At 35.6% G+C, this 26,441-nt stretch overlaps 1 protein-coding gene across 1 annotated transcript in view; it reads right to left on the bottom strand.

The window, feature by feature from the left end:
* The window catches only part of ctnnd2a (catenin (cadherin-associated protein), delta 2a), a 644,499-nt gene extending 622,699 nt beyond the window's left edge, over window positions 1–21,800 (bottom strand). The window contains 1 exon segment of the mRNA XM_056450831.1: window positions 21,582–21,800. The gene's annotated coding sequence lies outside the window, so the exon portion shown is untranslated.
* Between the last annotated feature and the right edge of the window lie 4,641 nt (window positions 21,801–26,441).

Genomic DNA, 26,441 nt, shown 5'->3' with positions numbered 1-26,441 from the left:
GTGGTGTATCTTGCGTGTTTGTTGTAGGTGCAGCAAATTGAGCACTGATTTTTGCAGTTTTGGTATAAAAGAATGTAGCAAAGTCATCAGTAGTGAGTGTGGAGGATGCGGGTGGAGGAGGAGGGTGAAGGAGGGATGAAAATGTTTTAAAAAGCAAGCGAGGATTGGTGGCACTGTTGACTTTCTGACGGAAGTATGTCTGCTTTGCAGAAGTAACCTCAGTCGAGAAAGAAGACAGAAGAGTTTGTTTAAAATAGTGTGCAAAATGCTATAGAAAACAAGTCACCTCTCACTGCAATTCTGTGTTCATTGACTTTTGATGACTTGTTGGTTGATTAAACTACCACTTTTTAGGCCCATATATACACATATATATACACACACATATATATATATATATATATATAAAGATGTTACCACATACATAAATATATGCAACCGTTCCTGTTCATTGCAGCAGGATACTGTATTTGACTACTTATTGCACGGGTCATTTAGCAACTACAAATATAGTGCACTTCAAATATTCAAAAGAAAAGATATATATTTGTAGTCATATAAAACTCTGGAGCCTGGATTTCCAGCCAAGTCTGCAAAAGCTATTATGCATTTGGAAGATACTGCGGTGTGTCTGGAGGGTTTAATTAATTGTGCATTTGGTCACTGCAAAGATGATTTAATAACAGCCAGGGATGATTGATCAGGCTTAATTGCAATAACTTCACTGGGGAGTTTCATTTAAGAATATATATATATATATATATGATTTTAATATTATTTTGTCATTTCATGAAGCTCGCTGTGATAAATATTTATGAGGGAGACACTTGATGAAAACTGTGTAACAAAAAAATTAATAAAACACATTAATCTAAATCTATAAAACACTAAATTGATTATATTTGAGATATAGTCACATAAGGATGATTCTACAATTACAATTTCAGTTTGCATCTTCAAGATAAATCTGATTTTATTTTTTAAAAACTAAACTTAATGACTTTAATGAAGCATTTTTGAATAATAACACAAATCATATCAAGTTATCTCTATAAATAATGTTTGTCTGTGTATATACTGACATTTTGTCTTGAAAATATGAACTTAAAGACTATCAGTAGTTTTAACTGTCACAGCCTCCTGCATCAGATATTCAGCTTCAATTATTATGAACTAACTAAGTCTCATTTCAATCGTGTTTGTGTGTTCTACTAAGTTATATAAACAATTGTATGAAAACATCTATTTTCTGTATTTCTTGTCATTTCAGTAATAAATAAATACATTTTGTGTTTGCGACTCTGTTCTGGTCAACTCTGTTACATCAGTTATAAAAAGGCATAATCTTTAAAGCACTGATAGAAAAAGCATGACACTTGCTTCAACAGATTTGAGTTCATTAGAAAATCTGTAAGGCACTGAGGTGTGTAATTGTTCTTCTCAAGTTAATTTGTGTAAAATGTTTAGGATACACTAATAGATTAAATACAGTATTTGTCAACTCTGATATTGTGATATTTCAGTGTGTCTCCCCTTACTTTATATTAATATTGGATTATTTTTTCTGTAAACTATATTTTACAGTTGTTGTATATCATTCCAGCTCAAGGGAAATGAATGGAAAATGCTTAAAATGTACTAACAATTCTGGACTGAGTGATAATCATAGCTTCCAAGAGGCATGTTTTGGAGCAATGACACAAGAACCATTTAACGGTTAACAGTTTTTATAGTAACTGTTGTTGTTTTTCTTACACTGCAAAAAATAAAGGCTTCCAAACCATTCATTCAGATTGCCCCAACACAAATCGATTAAGTTAATTTAACAAATTTAAGTGGATTGAACATAAAACAATCAAGTCGTTTTAGGCCAAATTTCTGCCATGTTTTCTGACTTTTCAGTAAAGAAGGACTATTTCATTATGCTTATGTCAACTAGCAATTTATGAAATCATACTAATAATCATAACTATTCATTAAACAACACAAGTTCTTATTTATCACTCATACGCCAATTCTTTTTTATGAAAAGTTTTGCAACAAAAAGTAGCAAATTGCTTCACGAAACAAAACACAGGTTATTTTTATACCCGATGATGGTGTGCAATGATGGTTACCTGTGCACTCCTTAACTATTTTGTTGGCTGTTTCCTAACAGGAACATTGACATCTGTCACTCAAAGATTTTATTTTTTTTTTTAGGTGTGTTTAGTTTCATTTGGGTGTTTAGGTAGGAGATATATTTTTGTTTATAATTTTTCTGTGAGTCCGGTCCAAGGTATTTAGCTTCACATTTATTATTATATATTAAGGTATTATTATACATTTAGGTATGTAGTGTCACAGCTTCAAGACAGATAAACTAACCCGACTCCAAGAGTTCTTAAAAGTGATTTTTATTTGTCTAGTGTTTTTTTATGTTACAACCTTGACCCAAGACTGGTTACTCACTGAAGCTAAGTAGGGCTGAGCCTGGTCAGTATCTGGATGGGAGACCACATGGGAAAACTATGTTGCTGTTGGAAGTGGTGTTAGTGAGGCCAGCAGGGGCGCTCAACCTGTGGTCTGTGAGTCCTAATGCCCCAGTATAGTGAAGAGGACACTATACTGTCAGTGGGTGCCGTCTTTCGGATAAGATGTTAAATCGAGGTCTTGACTCTCTGTGGTCATTAAAAATCCCATGGCACTTCTCGTAAAGTGTCCTGGCCAAAGTCGCTCTATTGGCCCTTACGATCATGGCCTCCCAATCATCCCCATCCACCGAATTGGCTCTATCACTGTCTCTCCACTCCACCAATAGCTGGTGTGTAGTGAGCACACTGGCGCCGTTGTCCTGTGGCAGCCGTCGCATCATCCAAGTGGATGCTGCACGTTGGGGGTGGTGTGCAGAGCCCCCCCCCCTGATTCTAAAACGCTTTGGGTGTATGGCCATACACAATAAATGCGCTATATAAATACACATTACATTACTCTAGATACACATTACATTACTCTAGGATTTTAACACTAATAAACCTACAACATTCTCTATCTCTTCAAGTGTGTCATAGCAGAAATCCTCCCAATAATCTGTAAGTGCTAACACCAATTGAATAACTTGACCCCTGCCTTTAAATATTCCTAGATCCACCACTGGTCATCCCCCCTCAAAAAATTATAAAAAATCTCAAACATTGTGTTGTTTAAGCTCATTTCACGTAAGCAAAAATCATTTTTGGAGTGTATAAAAAACTGTAAAGGTCCTTGGAAAGGTTCCCTGAATATAAAAAGGTTTTTCATACAGCCACCAATGGCAATACATACGCTTTATTTAGCAGTATAAAAGCCCTTAATTTGATCATTTATATTATGAGAGATATGAACAATGTTTGTCAGATGTTAAAATTCAAGTTCAAGTCCAGCAAAAATTACTATTTTGAGAATGATATTGGCTCCAATTTACTTTGGCATAATGGCAGACATTCAATTGGGAGTAATACATATAATTCAGCTCTCCACAAAAAGCAGTTTTGGATCCTGTGGGGAAGTGTGACAGATAATAGAGGTTTTCTGTAAAGAGTTGCTCTTTCTCCTGTCATTTCAAAATTGAGGACTGAAATTAGAGCTTCTTTATTAATTGTACAAATTAACTAGAGGAGAATGGCCTATATTAAAAGTTCACCAGAAATATAAAAACTAGGATAGGAATATTTGCACAGTCCTTTCTTTCTCATTTGTCTTTCATGTGTCATGTGTTAAACAAACCCTTCTGAAAATGAAAAGAAAATAGCAGTAAACGTGTGGTCATTTGTTTTCTCTCTTTTTGTGTTTGGCTGATTATCATCTGGATAACCACATACTACAAATACCATGGTTACACTACAGTTGACGTTAAACATGGGCCGGTATAAGATTCTGACGGTATGATAACCTTGGATAAAATATCACGGTTTCTCAGCATCACGGTATTGTGATTACTGCTCTAAAATATATTCTTTTTAAATGTCTGGGTAAAAAACAACAACTTTTTTCCCTTTGAAAACAATATATTCACTTTTTTGAAAGATTTAAAATATTTTGGAGCAGTAAACATGTCAGGCTAAATAATTCAAATGAATCATTGACTTGTTTCAAAAACACATTTCTTTACAATTTAAAATGGCATCTTTGGATTTTTTTTTCTGCTGAAGATACTATTGTGCTAAATAAATTTAAAAAATGTAAATAAAAAACCTTACACATACCTTAGGAATGGTATTACAGAAAATGTTGGCATCTTACAACCTTGACTTTTCCAAACCGCGGTATACCTTTAAAACGGTTATCATCCCATGACTAGTTGATGTAGCAAAAAACATATTCAGAGTTGTTGAATGCTTGATTCTGATTGGCTGATGAACAATATATTGCTGTCTGCAATTATTTTCCACTTATATCTAATGCAGATCCAGCTCAAGTCTTACTCCATCATTACTGTATGCCAAGAGATTTTAAAAGACTGTCAGGTTTTCCAGTATTCATTTTACTGGCTGATTTGACAGGCACCATTGAAAACTGTGACAAATGTCACTTTGACAAATGTTAATGCATTATTAATGAATAAAATTAATATTTATTTCACAAAATAAAGATTTTACTGAACCCAAACATTTTAAATAGTATATTTAGTCAAATGAAGCTCCGTGCTGCTTGCAGACATGTAGCTGGCTGTGAGGAAATTAATTTGACTGATATTGCATGAGTAAACAAACCTAATTTTGCACATTTTGCATATTATCCAGAATAACACGATCATAAATAGTTGCTGACTGGCAGAAATTCATTTAGGTTTTGCTGATTGGGTGAATTAACTGGTTGAATAGGTCTGCAAGGTCCTTTTTCCACTCAAACAATCAACATATGATTTGCACTTTTCACCTAGCTTTAAACCAGCATTTAATTGGATGCACAAATCTCATAAGAATACTACTCCAGCTTTGGTCTAATGGTCAATTATGATCATTATTGGTCTGTAGAGAAAAAATGTAGGACTTTTATTTCTGTTCATGTATGAAACACACCAGATCACTGGCTGGTAGTAGCTTGCTGCTGGTGGATCTCATGTGAGGGAAAGGTTATTGTCATATATATCAAAATTATTAGTGCTCATATAAATGGGCTATATGCACACAGATTTTTAAATTTTCAGTAAAGCCCAATCGATTCCGGTGAACTGTCTTCCCATTACAATCGGCAGGTTTAAGCTCTGATTTCTTTAAAATAAGTGATCTTCACTACCTGATAGACAAACAATATTAAATGGGTTTCAAACCAGATAAGAAGCACTGCATTAAATTCCATTTTCCCCACCATGTCTTTAAAATATGAACATTTATTTTACCCCAGTATTTTTAATGGAGTTTCTGTGCTAGCCTAGTCTTTTATCCCATTTTATGATTTAACGACTAAATAAATGCTTAAGTCTATTGTAATTACATTACAATACGGATGCTGTAAAAGAAACCTTATGAAATTGAAAAGTGACATAAACCTTTCACTGGACGTTTTACGTTGAGTAAAAAACACTTTTTCTTTTTCAAATATTTCCCAAGTGATGTTTAATACAGAGTTTTATATCACCACATTTTATTTATTTTCATAACAAATTTTTAATAACTTATTAATTTAGTCTACACCTTATTTAGATAAATAAATAAATACACCTTATTTATTATTTACATAATATTTTACTAGTTAATTTACATGATACAAGTATCCTGCTTTAAATGCAACTGAAAGGCTTAACTAGGTTAATTAGGTTAACCAGACGCGTTAGGTTAATTAGGCAAGTCATTGGACAACAGTGGTTTGTTCTGTAGCCATTTAAGAAAATAACAAAGAAAAAATGTATTATATTGATCTTAGCCATTTTTACATATTTTAGTCCAGCCAAAGTCACTTCACCAAAGGCAAGTCATTTCACTCTGTGGCCATCTTTGAAATGCCTCTCGGGCAGTATGCTTGAGCATTTTGTCTGAATGGGGAAACGTCAAATTCTCCAAAATTGCTTTTTTAAACGTTCTAATCACGCAAAAACTGCAGAAACTTAAGGCTGGACAGAGTCCCTCCTGAGAATCGCCAGTCTATAGTGACCACTGATTGGCTCCTGTACTTGAAGCCGGGGCTTCATTCACCATGTTGACAGTTACACTTTTACACATTACATGACATAGACTACCTGACATGACTACCTGTCTTGTCGTCGATCCCAGTTGTATGACCTGGCTTCTAGTTGATCATTTGGAAAAGTGGCAGAAGGTAGATTTTTCTGATGAATCATCTGTTGAACTGCATCCCAATCATCACAAATACTGCAGAAAACCTATTGGAATCCGCATGGACCCCAATTTGGTGAAGAAAAAAAAATCATGGTTTGGGGTTACATTCAGTATGGGGGCGTGCAAGAGATCTGCAGAATGGATGGCAACAACAACAGCCTAAAGTATCAAGACATTTGTGTTGCCCATTACATTACAAACCACAGGAGAGGGCAAATTCTACAGCAGGATAGTGCTCCTTCTCATACTACATCAAAATTCCTGAAAGCAAAGAAGGTCAAGGTGCTTCAGGATTGGCCAGCCCAGTCACAAGACATGAACATTATTGAGCATGTCTGGGGTAAGATGGAGGAGGCACTGAAGATGAATCCAAAGAATCTTGATGAACTTGATGAGTCCTGCAAGAATGCTTTTATTGTCATTCCAGATGGCTTTATTAATAAGTTATTTGAGTCATTGCAGAGATGTATAGATGCAGTCCTCAAAGCTCATGGGAGTCATCCACAATATTAATTCTTTTTCCACTGCACCATTTCTGTTAAAGACTTTTGTCTAAGCAAAGTCAGACTTTACTGTCCTAATTAAATAATTAAAAATCAAAGCATGATCATATTTTATTTTGATAAAATAAGCATAATTTAGAGGCCTTTACCTTTCATTTAAGCCACTTTTGATACCAAATGATCAACTAGAAGTCAAGTTATTATTTGTTGTTCCTAAAACTTGGATAAGCGACAAGACTTTTGTCAGGTAGTGTACAATACAAAACGGCTTGTATTTCTGTCCCTCACAGCCACGTTTTTATTCATGTCACATTAAATAAACCGTATACTCTGACAAAGGTCAATGTGAGCTTGCAACATCAGCAGGCCTGCTGACCTGTTTGGGCGGTTCACCCAGCGATGGTCCTGTTGAAGTGGGCTATGATTATAAGACAACCTCATTTTGACTGGCACCTAAGCAAGGGCAGGTGGGCATGAGGACTTTCTGCCTGTGGTTTCTGTAATTGCGCTAATCGTCGCTCCATCCCATTTTCAACGAGCACCAACTAAAATAACAAAGTTAGCAAATCAGCACAGCTAGAGCATCATCTTGATCTCACTATGATCCGGGCTTTGGGGCGAGGGAATTATTTTACAAGCATAGTGTTAAACGTAAGTGCCATTTCAGCAATAGTAGTGTCATTCATCATCGCAAGATTGTGTCTAATCTGTTTGTTACAGACAACTGTCACCAACTCATGCTGGGAATATAAAAGAGGCTCTTGTGGCACGATGCAATAAGCCATTCTTGATAATAACGGGTGACTCTCATCAGCAAAGCAATCATAAGCGGTGGTAATTAGCAGCTGTGAGAGACAGCAAATCTTAAATTAGTTCCCCTGATTACCGCATTGATTATTTCATTTCATTGGTGAACGATGGTATAAGAAAAGTTATGAATGTAGGGGAAGATATAACGGAATCTAAATAGATTTGCAATGCTGAAAATCTGAAAGTAATAATGGGGATTTGTTATTGTTTAAAAATGTGGACAACCACTATAATAAAATAATATTTCACATATGTAAGAGGATATAAAAGTGATTTTTGAATCTATATCTATCTATCTATCTATCTATCTATATCTATATATATATATATATATCTATATATATATATATATATATATTTATATATATATATATATATATATATATATATGTGTGTATATACATATGAAGTGGTGGTGCAGTTGAGTTTAAACAAATTCATTTTAGCAATGTTCAACTTTTTTTGTTTGTTGCAATTTAGTCCACATAGTTTGCAGCCACTTCCCTTAAAAAAAGTACTAAATGCAATGAAGTGTGTGTGTGTGTGCGTTTAATTATAATATTATTTAGATAAATATAAAATAGACAATATGCCATTTATGTATTAATCTAGATTATAATTTATTACATTAGAATATATAAAGATTTGAATATATATTAATGTGTACAGAGACAAACATAAAAGCTAGATACATAATTAAATAAATAATTAAAGCCAATTAATCTGAATTTCGTAAAACTAAAGGCAAGTGAAATCCCTTGAAAGACAGCAGTGAGAAGGCAAAGCTAATCAACAAGTCCTGCGGTTAAGGAGGGGTGGAGGACGTCACCGATGTGGGAGGCCATCGAGTCTCTACAGTCAGCAGCGACTTTACAGAGTATAAGCTGTTTTTCCTCACCCATGACAAACAGGGATAAAGCTCAATATTATCTCCAAGGTCAGCCCGATCCCAGCGCTGAAAAGAAGAGGCCAAGCGGAGGAACCTGACTCGCCACCAGATCCCTTTCTCCTCCTTATCGCCGTCTGAACACACTCATTTAAACAAAAGAGAGACGAAACAAGCCCACATTCACTCCCTCTCGCACTCTCTTCACCACATCGGTGCCGCAACCCAGATAATTTCAGTCATAACACATCTTGACAACAATAACAATATCTTTTTAGGCATTCGCTTCCGTGCAAAGGTTAGATTATACAGCTATTAGGAAATTTAAAAGGCCATAGTTGAAGTTTTACAAAACGCTACAATTAAAGGGCAAAGGTCAAAGCAATTTTCTCAGACAGAATTGAAAGAATTACTCATGAAAGGTAACAAAAGCCTCAATTAATGCATAATGATAAAATGCAAGCACACAGACACACACATATACACACAAAATATGCAACAAGATTAATTTCCGTAACATTTCCTGTTATTCCGCTCTCCATGGAACACTGACCGGCGTGGCCTCTCGGCGGATATGAAGGTCCAGGGTAACCATTCAACCTTGCATGCCCTGCTTGTTCGTCCATTGCTCACCGCCACAAATTCCTCCTCCATGATCCATTACAAAAGTAAAGGAGCAGGACCCGTCGTTGTGATGCATTTAAACTATACTGCGGGTCACAAACCACTCGTGGTCCACATTCAGGAAAACCATTCTTCTCTGCATGATTCGGAGACTGTACTTGTTTGGCCTGGTGGCTTCCAGACTTTTCTTGGGATTGATTTTCTAGGGATTGATTGCGGTGAAGCTTTGAGCTGTGTATGAGATTGAGGTAATCATAAGTAAGAGCCAGGTTGTGAAAACAACCAATAGAATCCAATTGATGATGTTTACACTGCAATTCATTTAGTCTGAGCCTCAGATGTCCCACGCAGTGATAGCGACATGGTTTTGTTTGGCAACATTTCACTTGAAAAGGGTGTTCATAAGACTGTCATGGCGCATTTATGAACATTACATGGATATGAAGAAGATTTTATGAATGCTTATGACAGCCGTCTTTAAGTGTCATTCACTCTTAATGCAAAGCTGACATTGTTTGAAATGACATCTTGACATTACATTAGTCATAAATCTGTCATAAACATGATTGTCATTTTAATTGTGCTATAACTTCTTTTCGACAGAACACCGAGAATCTGTCATTAGAATTCTCATTAAAGTGTCAATACTCTTTCGAATAATTTCATAACAGTGTCATTAATGTTTAATGACTCTTAATGACATTTGAATGACAAATTTAATTTGTACTACAGTAGTTGAGGTTAAGAAAAAAAATGATGACACGGTTAGAAAAGTCATGACACAGTTATGATGTCCTCATGACGATCATGTTTATGACAAGTTTCTGACAAGTTATGCTGTCATGGTGTCAAGTTGTCATGACAAAAACACTGACAGGTTGTAATGTATTTAGGCATGGGCCGGTAAGGGTTTTCAAGGTATACTGCAGTTTGGAAAAGTCAAGGTTTTATAATCATCAAAATTTTCTGCAATACCGTTCCTAAGGTATGTGTACGATTTTTTTTATTTTTTTATTTTTTTGGTTTTTTAGGACAACGGTATCTCCAGCAGAAAAGATATCCAAAGAAAAAAAAATGTTTTTGAAACAAATGAAGACAGCACAAGTCAATGATTCATTTGAATGATTTAGCCTGACATGTTTACTGTTCAAAAATATTATAAATGTTTTTTTAAATAAAATATATTGTGTTTAAAAGAGAAAAATGTTTTTGTTTTTTACGCAGATATTTAAAAAGAATATAGTTTAGAGCAGTGATCACAATACCACGAAACTGTGATATTTTATCCAAGGTTATTATACCGTCAGAATCTTATACCAGCCCATGCCTATGTCAATTTATCATAAAGACATCTTAAAGTATGTCATCAATGCATTTAAATGAACAACTGAGTGAATGACACTTAATGACAGTTGCCATAATCATGCATAAAACATAATCAAAGTCCATTTAAGACAAGTCATTTCATTCGGCGGCCATCTTTGATACGCCTCTCGGGCAGTATGCTCGGGGATTCTGTCTGAATGGGGAAACATCAAATTCCCCAAAACTGTTTGCCAAGCTTGCAATTACATGGCAAATTTAGAACCACCAATAAAATCAAACAACATCTGTCTCATAAGTTTAGTTTTTAAACGTTTGAATCAAACAAAATCAGCATTGTTTTAGGTTGCCAAAGTTAATGCACATGTGCACTCGAAAGGAACAAGATCACAACACCAACCTTATTTATGGCCGTTCTACACATTATCATCCTCTGATTAATGAACATCTGATTGCACTACTATTCTGAAGTAATTCACAACTTGGTCTTGATGGAAGTCTTTGTTTACAATTTTGGGATCGTTTGAGTAGTTGCTGTCATGTGATGTGCGTTCGACAGGATGGAATGTACCTCACGTTCATTTCATACAGATTACAAAACCAGAAAAATGTTTGTTTTCAAGAGTAGTTAGTTCATTTAAAAGTAAAAATGTCAAGCTTTATGTGGATATATTTCTTATGTCTGTGAACCAAGTATTCACTGAGAGTGCATTTGTTGACCACAAAGTAAAAGCACATGTCTGGTCTGAGCTTCTCCCCAGAGAAATGGCAGTCTATAGTGATCGATGATTGGCTCCTGTCCTAGTAGGCGGGGTTTCATTCATCATATTGACCATTACACTTTTCCTCACTCAAAACTATATGAGATGACATGTCTTGTGCATTCTATCGTCTTTGATATAATTCATATTCATGATGTGTGTCAAGTCATAATTATAAAGGTTTAATGACAATCTTATATACACGCCTTCAGGTAAAGTTACCTTTCATTTTACACACAAGTATATGTACACATATACATATATATACACAGTATGTAATATTTTTGTATGTTTTCATTAGCTAACTTCCAGTTTCCATCACCCAGCATCTTGACATCACATGAGAAACGTGTGATGGATGCAAATTTTTAAATAAAGTTTTTTAAAATCACTTCATTTGGTTTTTGACTTAAAATATTGTTAATCAGCTATCTCCATTATGCCTTCTTGTTTACTGTTGGTTACTATGGTTACCAATACTACAGTCAGCTGCTCTTACAACTTGGAAACGCACCTATACATACCCATTGGCTGCGTCTGAAATCTCATACTTCCATAATATATAGTACGCTAAAATCAGTACAGTACAGTATGCGAGCCAAGTAGTATGTCCAAATTCATAGAATTTGAAAATCAGTATGCGAGAAGTACCCAGATGACCTACTACTTCCTGCGAGATTCTGAAGTGCGTATCGTATGGACGCTAGGCTATCCCATGAGGCACTGCGAGAGAATTCATGAATGGGAGTGAAGTGACGCAACTCATGTGTGTAGGTCACGTGATCCTGACAAAATGGTGGATGTAGTACATCTGAGTTCCATTCATACTGCTCTCTTTCATAGTGTATAGAATGTAGTTATCTGGTCGATTAGTACGTTTAAATTCAAATGCAGTACCTACTGAGCAGTAGCCGGTTTCAGACACAGCAAAAGACTATAGAGTGTAACGGTCAATATGGCGAATTAAGCCCTGCCTACTAGTACAGGAGCCAATTATTGATATAGACATGATTCTCCAGGGGAGAAGCTTGGACCAGACATGTGCTTTTACGACAGTTTATGTGGTAAACAACACACTGGAATCTCAGCGAATACTTCCTTCACAGACATAAAAAATATATCCACACAAAGCTTGAAATATCAACTTTTAAATGAACTAATTACAACTGAAAACAAAAGGTTTCTGGTTTTGTCATTGTACGAAATACATGCGAGGTACAGTCCGTCCTGTCAAACACACATCACATGACAGCAGCAACTACACAAAAGCTCACAAACTTGTAAACAAAGAATCACTTGCATTTCTGGAGGAGATTCGCCATCAATAGCAAGTTGTGAATTACTTCAGAAGAGCAGTGTGGTTGGACAAGGCGTTATTCTGGGGATTAGAATATGTAGAGTGGCCATAAATGAGGTTGGTGCCATATCAAAGATGGTCGCTTACCTTTTAGGAACTTTGACATATCTGCACATTTATAGGCAGCTATCGTTGTTTTATATGTCAAGTACTCACCCGTCTGTACACAGAGTCTTCCCTTTAATAACAGTTTTCACAAAGTCCAGTTTTTATTGCTTACAAAGAGACAATAATGGTATAATTTATCTTCAAAAACTTGATCTTTAAAACCCATGTTTGAAACCTTTCACTTTCAGACCCTTAAAATGTTGTGTAAAAAAAGTTTTTTCCTTTTGTCACAATAGTTCTGTCCCTCATCCCTCCAGATCCTGCCATCGCTCAGCTCTCAGTGAAGTTTGCCTCAACGGTTGAATGGATGTCATGGTACAGTAGTAACCACACTGCTAATGGCTGCTGCAGGTTTCAGCTGACTGCTCTGCTGAGGGGTTTTAGGTGACACCCCAGTGACCCCCTCTACACCTTGACCAGTCACTCATGAGAGACAAACCCTCCCTCTAGCACGTCTTAGGCTGCCCATTCTCCTTTGAGGCACCTAAAAGTCATTATTCAAAGGTGACCTTCTCCTGATGTGAAACTCAAAAAAAAAAAAAAAGCATTTAATACATATCTTAATTTATATCCATAAAATATATTTTTTAAATATATATCTTCAATTAAATCACAACCAAAAAAGTTAACAATTTAAATTGCAACTTGCTTACATTAAATTATTTTCCGTGCAGTGTCAAAATGTCAAAGTTGACAATGATACATACAAACAAAACTCATACATATATAACTACACAACCACAAAATAAATTATAACAACATTATTTTAATTAATATGGCCTGCAATAATCAAAAAAGAAAAGAAAATTTAAATATCAGGGTTTGGTCCAAAGGTCAAACTTGGTGCAAAAATGTATTTATTTATATAACACATTTTTTTCTCTTTATTTCTGATTAAATTTTGCAGTTTTAATAGTTTTTTTTTCCGTTATTTGGTCCCACTAGACCACTTGGCCTTAACTAATATGTACTTACAGTCAAATTAATCATTTGTTACACTGTACTTAATGTGTAAATACTAGTATTTACATTGTACTTGTGATTGATTAAATACCCGCGTGTAATTACATCTGTGATTAATTTTTTTAATTATATTTATAATTACACTGTTGACCATCCCTTTTATCTTAACCCACCCTTAAACCTACACATACCACCAAACCTGACGCTAACCTTACCCGTATACCACCAGAAGTCTTCTGCAAAACACTGTAAACACAGTAAGTACATTGCATTTAATTTTTGATGCATGTCCATAGTAGTTAAGGCCACTAAATATAAAGGGATCCATCATTTTTATCTTTTAGGTCCTCAGAGTAACTTTTTTCTCTCGGTGTATAATAAATTAATGGGGAAAAAACTTGTGAAAAATTAAACGTTTAAATTAAAATATCACAGCAAAATGCTATGAAAAAGACAAGCATGTTCATAAGCATGCAAAAGATTCAGGCAGTTACAATGTTTTTAAAATGAATATACTCAAATTAAAAACATCAATGCATGCATAAATAATCATTTTAAATAAATTAAGAATCAATAGCGATTAAGGTCCTTTCTGTCTAACGTTTTGCAAAGTTTTGGATCCTCTTCTTGAGTTAAGTGGCACACACACAAAAAGAAACAAGAGTCCACAGTGCAATCACTTAAAGATAGATCCTATAAAAACAGAACTGAATTTGCATGGTTATCAAAAACACATGCAATGGCACATTTTAGTTTTGCTTTTTGGGCCAGCATATCCACTGTGATCCATTCCAAACAAGAACAAATAACTATAACTATAAACCCGCTCTCATTTCTTTCCACTGATTGCTGGCCACATCATTTGGTGGCTCGGTTGCAAAATGCCCCTTCTGTCAAGTAGCGTTTTAGTATTTGAATGGGGACGACACAAGGGGATCTGAAGGGGAGGAAAAAGCCAAACACTTCGAAAATGGTTTCATCCTTGATAATTACATGCAGTGAAGCGTGACTATAATCCATCAGTCACTGCACCCTCTACTGGAGGAAAGCAGAGCTCAGGTTTTCTAACGCAAACCTTTCAGGCGACTTTATAACACCTCAGGAAATCAGAGACATCATGTGATGGGACACATTAGCCCTAATTGTCTTTGCATGTTACATGCATGTCTTTTGTAGCTTGCTTTCTATTGTAATTTAGCTGTCAACAAAACCTGGCACTGTATAATAGGAATATTGCTGGCTCCTTGACAAAATGCTTTTGCACCTCTTTTGTAAATCATTTTGGGAAAAAGCAACTGCTGACTGCAGAAATATTACAGGTCAAAAAACGAAGCAGTTTTCAAGTCTCTTTTTTCATGAATTAGAATGGGCTCTTATTTATATATAACATAGAATACTATATATTTTTAAACATGATCAAGTCACCCATTAAATTCCTTAAGTGAAAAATGATCATTCATACACCATAACATATACCATAATCTCATCAGGCATTTTTACTTTTACATTTAGGCATCACACACAAGAAGTGCTAATTATACAAAGGAACAGTTTGTGCTTAGAAAATTAAGAGCGAGAGTAAGAAGTTAAATAGTCAAACACTATGGAATGCACAAAACATGTCAATCGTATAGTTTTAAATATGAAGAACTGTAACGGTCAAGATGGTAAATGAAGCACCGCCTTCTAGTGCAAAAGCCAATTTTCTGGGGGAGGGGCTCAGACCAGTCGTGAGTTTCTGCAGACTTTGTGTAAGTCAAATGTTTAGAAATGAAAGTAAAGAGACAGTTGTTGTTTGATTTTATTGGTGATTCCTAATATGAAATTAATCACAAGCTTGACAAGCAATTTTGGAGAATTTGACGTTTCCCCATTCAAACAGAATGCCCTAGCATACAGCCCGAGAGGCATTTCAAAGATGGCAGCAGAGTGAAATTACTTGCCTTAAAGTATCTGGTGCATATAGAGAGAAGAGTGTTTCGACAGGTGGTTTGTAACACCCACTTACCTTTGTGAAGCACACTTCATAAATGCACAATGTTTTTAAGATATATGGAGTGATTGTAAGAAAGCATCTGGTGCAAATGTGCAAAACTGGGGCAGGGGCTAATTAAAGCGTTAGATATATGAAAGAGTGTGTTTTCTACAGGTGGTTTGTCAAGCCCACTTATCTGTGTGAGGCACACTCAAAATTGCATAATGAAAAAGAATGTTGGCTTGAAATACTTTAAGATCGCAATGAAGCCAAAAAATAGGTCTGAGAGATAAAACGACACTGATAAAAATTATAATACTACTAATAATTTTTTTTTTTGTTTAAATTAATATCAAAAGATAATAATTTTATTGATTAGTCTGATGATTATTTTGGCCATATTGACCAGCTCTACCCAAAATACGAATAAACGGTCATCATACTTTGCCACTATGCTTTAAACCACTAGGTTTCCCCAATTTGTCAGCAAAATAAGTAATCATTTTGAATATATATTACAATTTAGCGTTACTACATAAGGAGCTTCATTTTACATGAATATCTGTTATGATGAATCACACTAGAACTATATTTCGACATTTTACTTTTATTTATTTCAGACACTTTAATCCTTTCTGCACATAAAAACATTTTTTGTCATTTTAATTTGATGCAGATACCAAAATAAGACCATCTCATCTTAGTATAGCATTATGAATAAAATGACTGTACAATACTGCATTATAATATTTGTTTGATCTCATTCCCTAAAAATACAAGGTAAAAAGTGGCACATTGTACCCCACTCCACCTATTATACAATATTTGTAAAGCTTCATGCCAGCATAATAGAATAACATGCGACTACATCTCAATCCCATATTTTAAAAATAAAACGTGCAAAACCCATCTACTGTTAAACTATGACAGAAGCCTTCATTGTTGCTTTGTCATCTCCTATCCCTTCTAGACATCTTTTCATTCAGCAGAACCCAGCTGCCAATCAAAGGCGTCACTGGGTGGAGCCCAACCATGCATTTGATTTCATTTTCAACGCAGCTAAAAATACGAGTCTAAAAATAGCCAGCTTGGTGATGAACACTTTCCGCTCAAGGTGTGCAAAGCAGCTGAGGCATATTCAGGAACATGATATGACAGGGCGTTTGGCAGGATTTAGCACTGATGGAAGAGAAATAATAGGTGCGTTTGATTAACCCCCCTCTTCTCCCTGTTTGCTGTTTGATTCTAAGACCCTTTTCTTCCACCTTTCCAAAAGAAAAAAGAAAATCAATACGGTGAAAGACAAGCTCACGCATACACACTCACACACAGACTCCACTGACTCAGCAAATGAGGATCACTTGGTCAGAGAATTATTTCCCTTCACAGCATGAAAACAAGCCTATATAAAGCAGCCGTTCTATCAAGTGTGGAGAAGAAAACAGCCAAAATATGGAACCAAACAAGTGGAAAAGCTGTATCTTAACCTCAGCAAAGCAGCCTCATACTTTAAGCATGATGCTAAACAATAATGCAACAGGAATATTTAGTAATATCATGTAGTAATACCCACCCTGTATGAATCAACACCTCTAGGAACCTGACAGTACTTTACACAGGTCTTTACACATAGTAGAAGTGTTTTAATTAAATAGACTCTGACAGTACCTGACAATCGCTGGGCTTCCATCACCCCACGTTAATGAAGTATTGATTTAATCTAGTTTTTAAAAAGTCTCTTAATTTGTGAAATTTTTTATGTTAACTTGAGGTGGTTTTGGACTAAGGCTTATTGCGAGTAATGGGAGATGAAAACTTACTTGCCTAATAAACTCTTATGTAGAGAACATCACACAGCTGTCTCCATGGCGCCTTCCTTGATTAATATTGGTTGCTAGGTTACCAATACTACAGTCAGCCACTTTAAGAACATGCTTCATGTTATGTTGGAAACTCAGCTAGCGGCACCAAACTAATACACTTTTCACAAAACGAGAAGATTGTGTAACTTACATTAGACTCATTATTGTACAAAATAAAACAAACATTTTTCATAAAAAAACAGAGATTACTCTGCTGCATCTCAGAGTCTAAGGAACACAAAGTAGTAGTGTTTTATTAATGAATGAAACAATGCTTGGAACAAATTTGTTGACTCGGCGACTCACAGATTCACTCGTTTCATAAAGATGACTTTTGACTTGCAAATAAACTCTGGCTGTTTCTCAATTCCAAGAATGCAGAGAACGGACTTGCGTTCTTGTGAAGATCATTCTTGCCAGGTCATCTTGGAAGAACAAACTCGGGAGACATCGAGAACACAGAACGCGTCCTCTGAGAAATAAGATGCTGCGTTCTTCTTGATGGTCACATGACCTTCAAACATTTTTAACGGAAAAATATTTAAATATTACAATCATACAATGATTTACTGTTTCCCCTTTTTGAATATATATTACATGTACAAAAGCCTAACAAATATACTTTGCACAAAACGAATAACAGAATTTATTATGAATTTCATCAAATAAACACACTTTATGCACTTACGCATTTATTAAGATTTTCATTGAGAATGTTTTTTACAGTCTCATTTAGGGAAACTCCTGAGATAAAAAAAAGTTATATATTTAATATTAAAGATGTATAAAATGTGGCACTCCCCACCTCCTTTATTCACAATCAACTGCAACAACTTCTGGGACTTTTTAAGTGAGTTTTGCGCTCAAGTCTGCATCGACGCCTCCTTGATACCAAGAACACATCGGGGAACTTTTATAAATCGGTTTTAACCTAGAAACTACAGCAAAACAATTTTACAAATAAATTGGTGTGGTTTTGCAGAAACTTAACTAGAAGAAAGATGGGGTAGATGTATTTCACTGTCTTTTCTGGCTGTGCGAAACCAATTCAACAATGTGTTTTCAACTACCACTTGAAGTGGTCAAAAGTGGACAAGTTTAAAATATTTTAGATCCTGTTGACTCCAATTTTTTATGTCATCTATACAAACCAATAAACCATCATTTTGGGTAATCATAAACTTTAAAACAATTACTGTCACTTTTGTTGAATAATTAATCTCAAATTAGTAAGGTCATTACTGTCAGAAGGGACAGGTTCATAATAACACTATTCAGCAAGCAACCAAAGATCCTAATAAGATAATGATAATGATGCTAGGTCTCTTATTGGTTAACACCAACTCAAGTTCTTCATCCTTAGAAAATCTACTGCTAAATAAAGGCCGGCTCACACTGTGCGATTTTTTATAATCCTAAACGATTGTAGCATTTCAGTCTGCACAAACATGGCTCCCATGTCACGTTGTAAGATCTCAGCTGTCATAATGTCAGACTAAACGACAATGAAGACGCGCCAAACATGGAAGAAAACTCCCCTGGAGTTTGACGTCATGCACCTGTGACACTTTCACTATCCCGCGTTCTGAAATGATTCCTCACAGCTAACTTAAACAATCTGTAGTGGCAATTTTGCACACGGCGTGTTTCAATAATAAAACCAGGAAAAAAAAAACTGTTTTGCCAATTCCTCGCAATCATTTGAATTGTCGCATGGATTGCGTCATTAGATTCGGCACTCCTATTGGTTCTTGGATTGACGCTCATCGCAGCTATTGTCACACTTGAGGAAAGTGCTGAAATTTTCTGACACTGCCAAAACTTCATCGGAGGAAAAATCTGGTCGCAACGAGCATTAAGCGGCTGTCTGTGAACATGTCAAACCAAAGATCAAAGACCACAGATTTTAGCCTAGGATTTCAGGAATCTTTTAGGATTTCCCAAATGTGTCTTAGATGACAAAATTGTTGCTGAAATCTTACAGTGCGAGCAGGGCTTAATCCTTCAATTAATATATCAAATTTTAAAAATCACTTTGATCAAAAATTTCAAAACGCATATTTGCTGTCTGAACTACAGAAGTCCTTTGCAATCAAACTTGTTAACTTGAACAGATTCTAAGAAATGCCTAGTACTCGCATCAGTTTCAGTCTCATAAATGGAGAAGCCTGGCAACAACATCATCTTATTAAGATCCGTGGTCGCCTTCAGAATGTGTTATGTTGAACCTGTACCTTCAGGCTTCAATTTCCTCACTTATCCAAGCCTAATGAGTCAACAAAAGTGACAGCATTTTTTTTTTAGCTTGTCATTGTCCACCACCAGACAATGTTTATTATCTCTACATATCACACAAGTGCCGACCCTTTTTTAACCCGTTCCTGTCATTTAGTGAAAAAAAAAAGACTTCCAAATTAAAACTGAACCACCACTCATTGTAAACCAAGAAACATCCCATGGTTAACAACACAGCCTGCCCCACGAAGAAATGAATAATTCATATCATGCTAGAACAAATATGATGACAGCTTCTTAAACGCCAGGCTTTCTAGATGCTCAATTAGCCTACAGAGACCTCGACAGCTAAACTAATTAGTAATCAGCACAGCGAAACCCATGACGGATCAGTGACTACCAACATACAGTGCAGTTATCACCAAGCCAGCTCAGTTGACTGAATCATCTGACTAACTAAAATAATACTTGTATCGAGAATTTCTCATCATTTAACAGCATTCTAGCCTGATGACCTGGCCACAAGTTGATGTTCCTCCAACAACAGAAGCCTGGAAGCTAGGCATGAAATCTGGCTGCTAAAATAGTGCGTGTCTGTGAAAAGCACTTCACACATTCTCCCTATTTCATCACCAAACACATGGTGCTTTTCAAGCATTCAAGCATGCTGCCACGACACAGAAGACAACCGGGAAAAGGCAGACGAAAAGAATTAACAGCAATTCGGCCAAATCTAAGAGCAAACACAACCAAAGCTCTCAGTTATCTCTTTCTCCATGCATGCTTTCAAACAAACAGCAAGAAGATAGCGGAGATGATTCGATAAACAGCATCTCGCAGGCTTAAACGTCCTTCATCCCATTAGCATGCTGTAAGCAGTGTGAATTTCACGTGAAAGCGTGAAATGTGCAAGAGGCAGCATTCTCACATGCCTTTGATCCAGCTTTGTCCCTGATCATCTACGGCTCATCCATTGGACTTATTTACAGAGGAGATCCGACAGACACCCTGTGGAAAGATCTGCCAGTCAGCTCTCCAGATCGATACAGCATTCCCTCCTAATGGAAAAACTTCATCACCTCATTGCCAGCTCTGTAAAATACTCACACCTGAAATGCCAGTTGTCTTTGTAAACAACAATAGGCTTGACATATGGGCACACCGAGAGCGTAACGTCACTTCAAGCAGCACTTGAACATGACGCCAAGGTTAAATGAGGCTTTTAATTAGTATGAAAGGTTTACACCTGCACCTCAGGTCTACAGAAACATCCTGCGCCTAATTATAAATGTATATTTCTCTATATTAAAGCAATAGTTATAGGAACATCTTGAAATTCAGTCTGACACTGCTGAAAAGGGACCAAACAGAGCTTGTGGGCATGTACTAGCAGACCTCGTGGCATTTTAAAGGATTTTCAAAATGGATGTTCTGCCTAAACTCTGAGTTACTTAAAGTACAGTATATGACCATCTCATTTAGGCCAAGTTATTTAGGAGAATGTAAATACTTTTGCAAAATTATATTTACCTGACATGTCATTTAGCAGCTTTGCTATGGTGTTTCAAACAAAAATTTAACTATAACATACTCATTTTTCTTCCACTCACTCAACTCACCCACCTTCCATTTCAGATTTGGGTCAGTCTCTCCAAATGAGCTGATGCCAAAATCTAATGTTAAACTGAGCACAGGCTCTTTTTATTTCTATTTTTTTCAGCACACTGAGGCAGGACTGTTGGAATTGCATTATGTGCTACTTTCCTCAATCTTAACCAAAATAACAAGCATCTTCAAACAGATCTGAGCGAACCTGGACGAGTCCATTATAGCCCGCGAACAAACACTGAGTGCGATGGAATGACATTGTAGACTCACCAAATGATGTCCAGGGAACAAACGCTCTCCTCTCTTCCGCTTTAAATCCGAAATTCAGTTGAATAAGAATCCCACGTTCATGCCCTGGTCAGGTTATTACAGGAAAATAGCTGTTGTCTTGTTGTTGACTCAGTGAGGAACGAGCATCAGCTGCTGAAAGAGCGAATCGCTGCGGCTCGCGTGGAGGTAACGGAGGCAGAGCGCGCGGTGATGCTGCCGTTTCTGAAGCACAACCATCCAGACTTCATCCACACACAAACACACATACGCACACACATACACACGCGCAGGTCTCGAGCTCTGCTCAATCAAAGAGCACCATCTTCTGGCAGCAATTGAGCATGTTTTACACACCTGTTCTTTATTTTGCATAAACGATTTAAACCGAAAAGCTGCTTTTGCGTCACATTTAATTATCATTGGTTTATTTCAGCTTATTGATAATTTAGGCATACCTTAACTGTATTTCTCTTTTTGTAAAATATGTGTTCATTACGGTGCATTTATAGAATATAGATATAGAATGTAGACTAGGAATGAATGTTTAATTGAAAATATACAAATAATGTTAAGTATATCTTGCATGTCAAAAGAAAGTCAAATTTTAACCTATTGTCATTATAAAATAATACACAATTGAACAAATCCAGAAAATAAGTAGGTTTTAACCTGCAAATAACATATGACAGCAGCTCAAGGAAAGAAGGACTTCTACAACTGACACAAAATCCCTAAAACACCACTGTTTTGAAATAAGTTTTAATATTATTCCAATTCTATGTATTTTTGTACACATTTGTCGTAGATGTAGATACGTCTGTCTTTGTCACAAAAGATAAGCGCTGACTGGGACCCGCGCATGCGCAGCTAGGTTCTTCAAGTTCAGGTGACATCATTCTTTTGGAGCTCAGCAGCGTCTTTTGTCACACTTCCACCATTACTGTGTGAAATCACAGATACAAGGATTTGTTCTTTAAAAAACACTATAACATGTTTTAGTTAAATATATACCTTTATGGGATTGTTTTCATTCCCAAGACGTCATGGTAGGCTTTTACAAAAACTGGCATTATTTAAATATAGATTTAGTGAGAATGTTTGATGTGAGTAAAAGGTGTGACAACTAGCCCTGGTATATACTCACCATGACTATTCACGAGGATTTACACATGAAAAGTACTTTTTAAATGTCTTTTAAACCTGTATGTACATTCTTTTTTATCTGTATATGTGGGTAAGTGTGTGTGTGTGTGTGTGTGTGTGTGTGTGTGTGTGTGTGTGTGTGTGTGTGTGTGTGTGTGTGTGTGTGTGTGTGTGTGTGTGTGTGTGTGTGTGTGTGTGTGTGTGTAATTTAATTGTTTGTAACCAGGGATGGACAGTATTTTTGATACATGTATTTTAATTAGGTCTACGTATTTTAACCCTCCTGTCCTGTTTACCTCTTGACCCTTACTTTAGTGTTCCCGGTCAAAACTGACCGCTCACTTTAAATGCTCTTGAATTGCTCATAAAGCACTTTTTCACCACCAAATATGTATTCAACATTCTTTAGCTGTGAAGAATGTCTCAAGCTAGTGTTTAACATGGATTTATAAAATAAGACATAAAATAACTGCATTGAAAATACAAATAGGCACTGAAAATGTATTACAAAATGAACATGTAATGTCATGGAGGTAATCACGTGGGAGGATCGGGAAAGAGATGTGAGCCCGCAAAAGATATTGTTCAGTCTAAAATGTGAGTGAGTGAGTGAGTTGGGGTGGTGTGAGTTGGGGATGTTTTCTGTTTGATGGTTGAATATAGTCTGGTTACCCATTCATTTTCTATGGTGGTCACTTTTGACCGGGAACACCACAGGTATAACACAGTTGATTAAAAACTCAAAATTCAACAAAAGAGGTGATCATTACTTTAATATGTTTAAGTGCATAGTGTGGAGAATATCATAAGGCCTTGAGGCAATCAGGTGTTTTAAGCTGTAAATCGGTCAGATTTGACCCAAACACGACAGGAAGTTCTAATACAAAATAGTATTTTGTAATTTGTATTTGATAGGTTTGGTGATAATGGGTTTATATTTTGTATCAAAATATTTTAGTGTCTTGTATTTTTGTATTTTTAAAATACTGTAGAATACTTTGTAAAAAGTCTACATTGGTGCTTTCTCACACTATGCCAAGGCTTGAGATCAGACTAGAATTGAGGGATATCAATGAAGTTGATCATTGCTTGGAGTATGGATGGAAATTATGCATCGCATATAAAGAAAGTAACAGAAAAATAGCAGGGGTAGATTCGGGAGCAAGACATAATAAGACAAACAACATAAATAAGTTGTACAGTGGTGATTCCTATAATACTTCATTGGCTGTTTAAATGTCAGTAATAACTTAATCAGTATGAGACAAAAAATATTTAATAATACTCCAGTCTAAATACTGGTCACTCAAGTTTTATGGCAGCAAAAACAGATAGCTATTATGTTTTATATTGTGTATTGAAGAGTGCAATAGCAAAAAAACATGATTTTAACTGGAGATTTTAGAAGTTTTCAGAAATCATAATTTTACATAGAATATTAAAGATTTTAATTGCAAAAAAAATTAAAATGTAACAATTTTAAGAGATGGTGGCAATTTTCACAATCAAGAGATATAGTGCTATTTATTATCTCATTAATACAGTGATTAAAGAGATCATTTTCAAGACAGAATTTTCTGTATGAAATTTGTACAAAATCTATACTAAAATCAAAGAGAAAGACAAGTTACATGTTTTATGAATATCTACTCATTTTTAGTAGAGGTGAATGAGGCGCTGAGAAGCTGACTTAAAATTGCTAAGAGAAAAGCTGTTGTTATCAAACATTGTTTACTTCACTAACTCGGTTTAATGGGAAAGGGATTGATGGAATACTGAAGGTTTGCGATGAAATGTTAAACTCCCTTGAAAAAGTATTTTGTAGTATTTTCAAAATACAGTAGTTTATTTTGATACACATTGCGGCTGCTGTATTTTGTAGTTATTTTGATACACTTAAAATTGTGGTATTTGGTATTTTATTTTAAAATACATTTCAATGTATTTTTGCCCTTCTCTGTTTGAAACAAATGCCAAACTTTGCTGCACAAAAAAAAAAAAAAACTACAGGTACCAATACTCAACTGAACTGAACTGAACTGATGGAAAATACATGGAATTTCTGTCTATAAATGTCTTTGTCTGGTGGAACACACATTTTGAACTTGATCAAGTAGGTTACTTATTTATAAAGATACCCACTTACAAAAGCGCCATCTTTTGGTTGTTGCTGAAACATCATCTGCCGTCGAGTGTCACTGTGGCCTATAAGCGGTCTAAAAATTAAAGTAATAAAGATACTTTCGTGACATATTGTGCAACACTGATCACTGGTTTCAGAAGAAATGAATAATCTTCTGTTGAGTTTAAAGAGAAATTAGGTAATAACAAAAATCGTCTGAATAGGCAGAAAAAGATTTTCACAAATAATTATCTTGATGAAGCAATACCAAGTTCCCAGGAGAGCTTAAATTAAGCTAAAAAATGAAGGGGAAAGGTGTACTTATACAAAAAGACGTCAATCATTCCAGACAAGTACATTTGCCTTGGCTGTCAGCATGGGAATGACATTAAAACTGGCAGCAATCCAACTGGCTTGACATTACAATATTCAGTGCACATCATACATAAATGAACCATGGTTTTATTATAGGAAGATGGTGTAACTGTATTTCATTTTTATAAGTTCGTTTAAAAGTCATTATTTTTAGTTGAAAATGATATGTCAAGTAGCTGTACCAATAATAACATAAAGGGTTGTTTTCACAAACAGGGCTTAGGCCTTCAGGCTATTAGCAGCTTCTCTAAAAAAATATATGAAAAATGTATTACTGGTGTGTTTCTTTAAACTACACAAAACTGCTTAAACATGATCAGTTTGATGTGCAAACTATTTGCACTGATTTATTAAATAATATCCGCAAAGGTTTTTGCTCACCTGATAACTTTTTCTTTAAATCGATCTGAGAGTTTTACTTAAATGGTTCAAAATATGCCAATTTTGATATATAATATTTTATTTATATATCTGTGGTGTCTTTAGAATGTGTCCGTGAGATTCCAGCGCAAAATACCCCACAGATCATTCATTAGCTTTAATCCAATTTGCTACTTTTAGGGTGTGAGCAAAATAATTTAATCTATAAATTTAACAATTACACACGTTATGATACAAGTTAGGAAGTGCTTAAAATTGCAAAATGATGACTGTAATATTATATAAAATGAGAATGTTTCTTTTGAAATATGTGGTGATTATTTTTGGCCAGTGTAATGTGAAGTGATGCTGAACAAAGGAAGTGCGGATCCAAATGCAGGCAAATCCAGAGTCGTCTTTGAGCAGATTTAGCTGTGTGAGTAGCAGTCAGCCAGAATTAGGAACCGGTGTGTGTGTGCGCAGTGCATGACAGGACCTTATAGTCTATATTATGGCAGATCTGTGTTTTTACCAGCGATCTCCACAGGCTGGATTGCTGGTGACCATGACAGCCAGTAATGTGTAAAAAATACAAAAAATAGATAGGGGTTAACAATTAATTTAATGTTGAAGAAAGCAGCAAACAAATGTAAATTCAATTGTAGAACACTTGCATTCCCATGACATTATTGAATACTTTGAAGTACACATCTCTTTTCATAGACATTTGGGTGGGGTACTGCAACTATTTCCACATAGTGACATCTGAATCAGCTTTCTCCTTTTGTGGGACGAGTTTGAGCTTTGTGCTGTACTTTTGCAAATCTTAAAGGGTTCCAATTTGAACCCTTTTTCAAGAT

The sequence above is a fragment of the Danio aesculapii genome, chromosome 24 (genome assembly GCF_903798145.1).
Source record: "Danio aesculapii chromosome 24, fDanAes4.1, whole genome shotgun sequence".
Lineage (NCBI taxonomy): Eukaryota > Metazoa > Chordata > Actinopteri > Cypriniformes > Danionidae > Danio > Danio aesculapii.
This window is presented reverse-complemented; position numbering and strand designations above follow the sequence as displayed.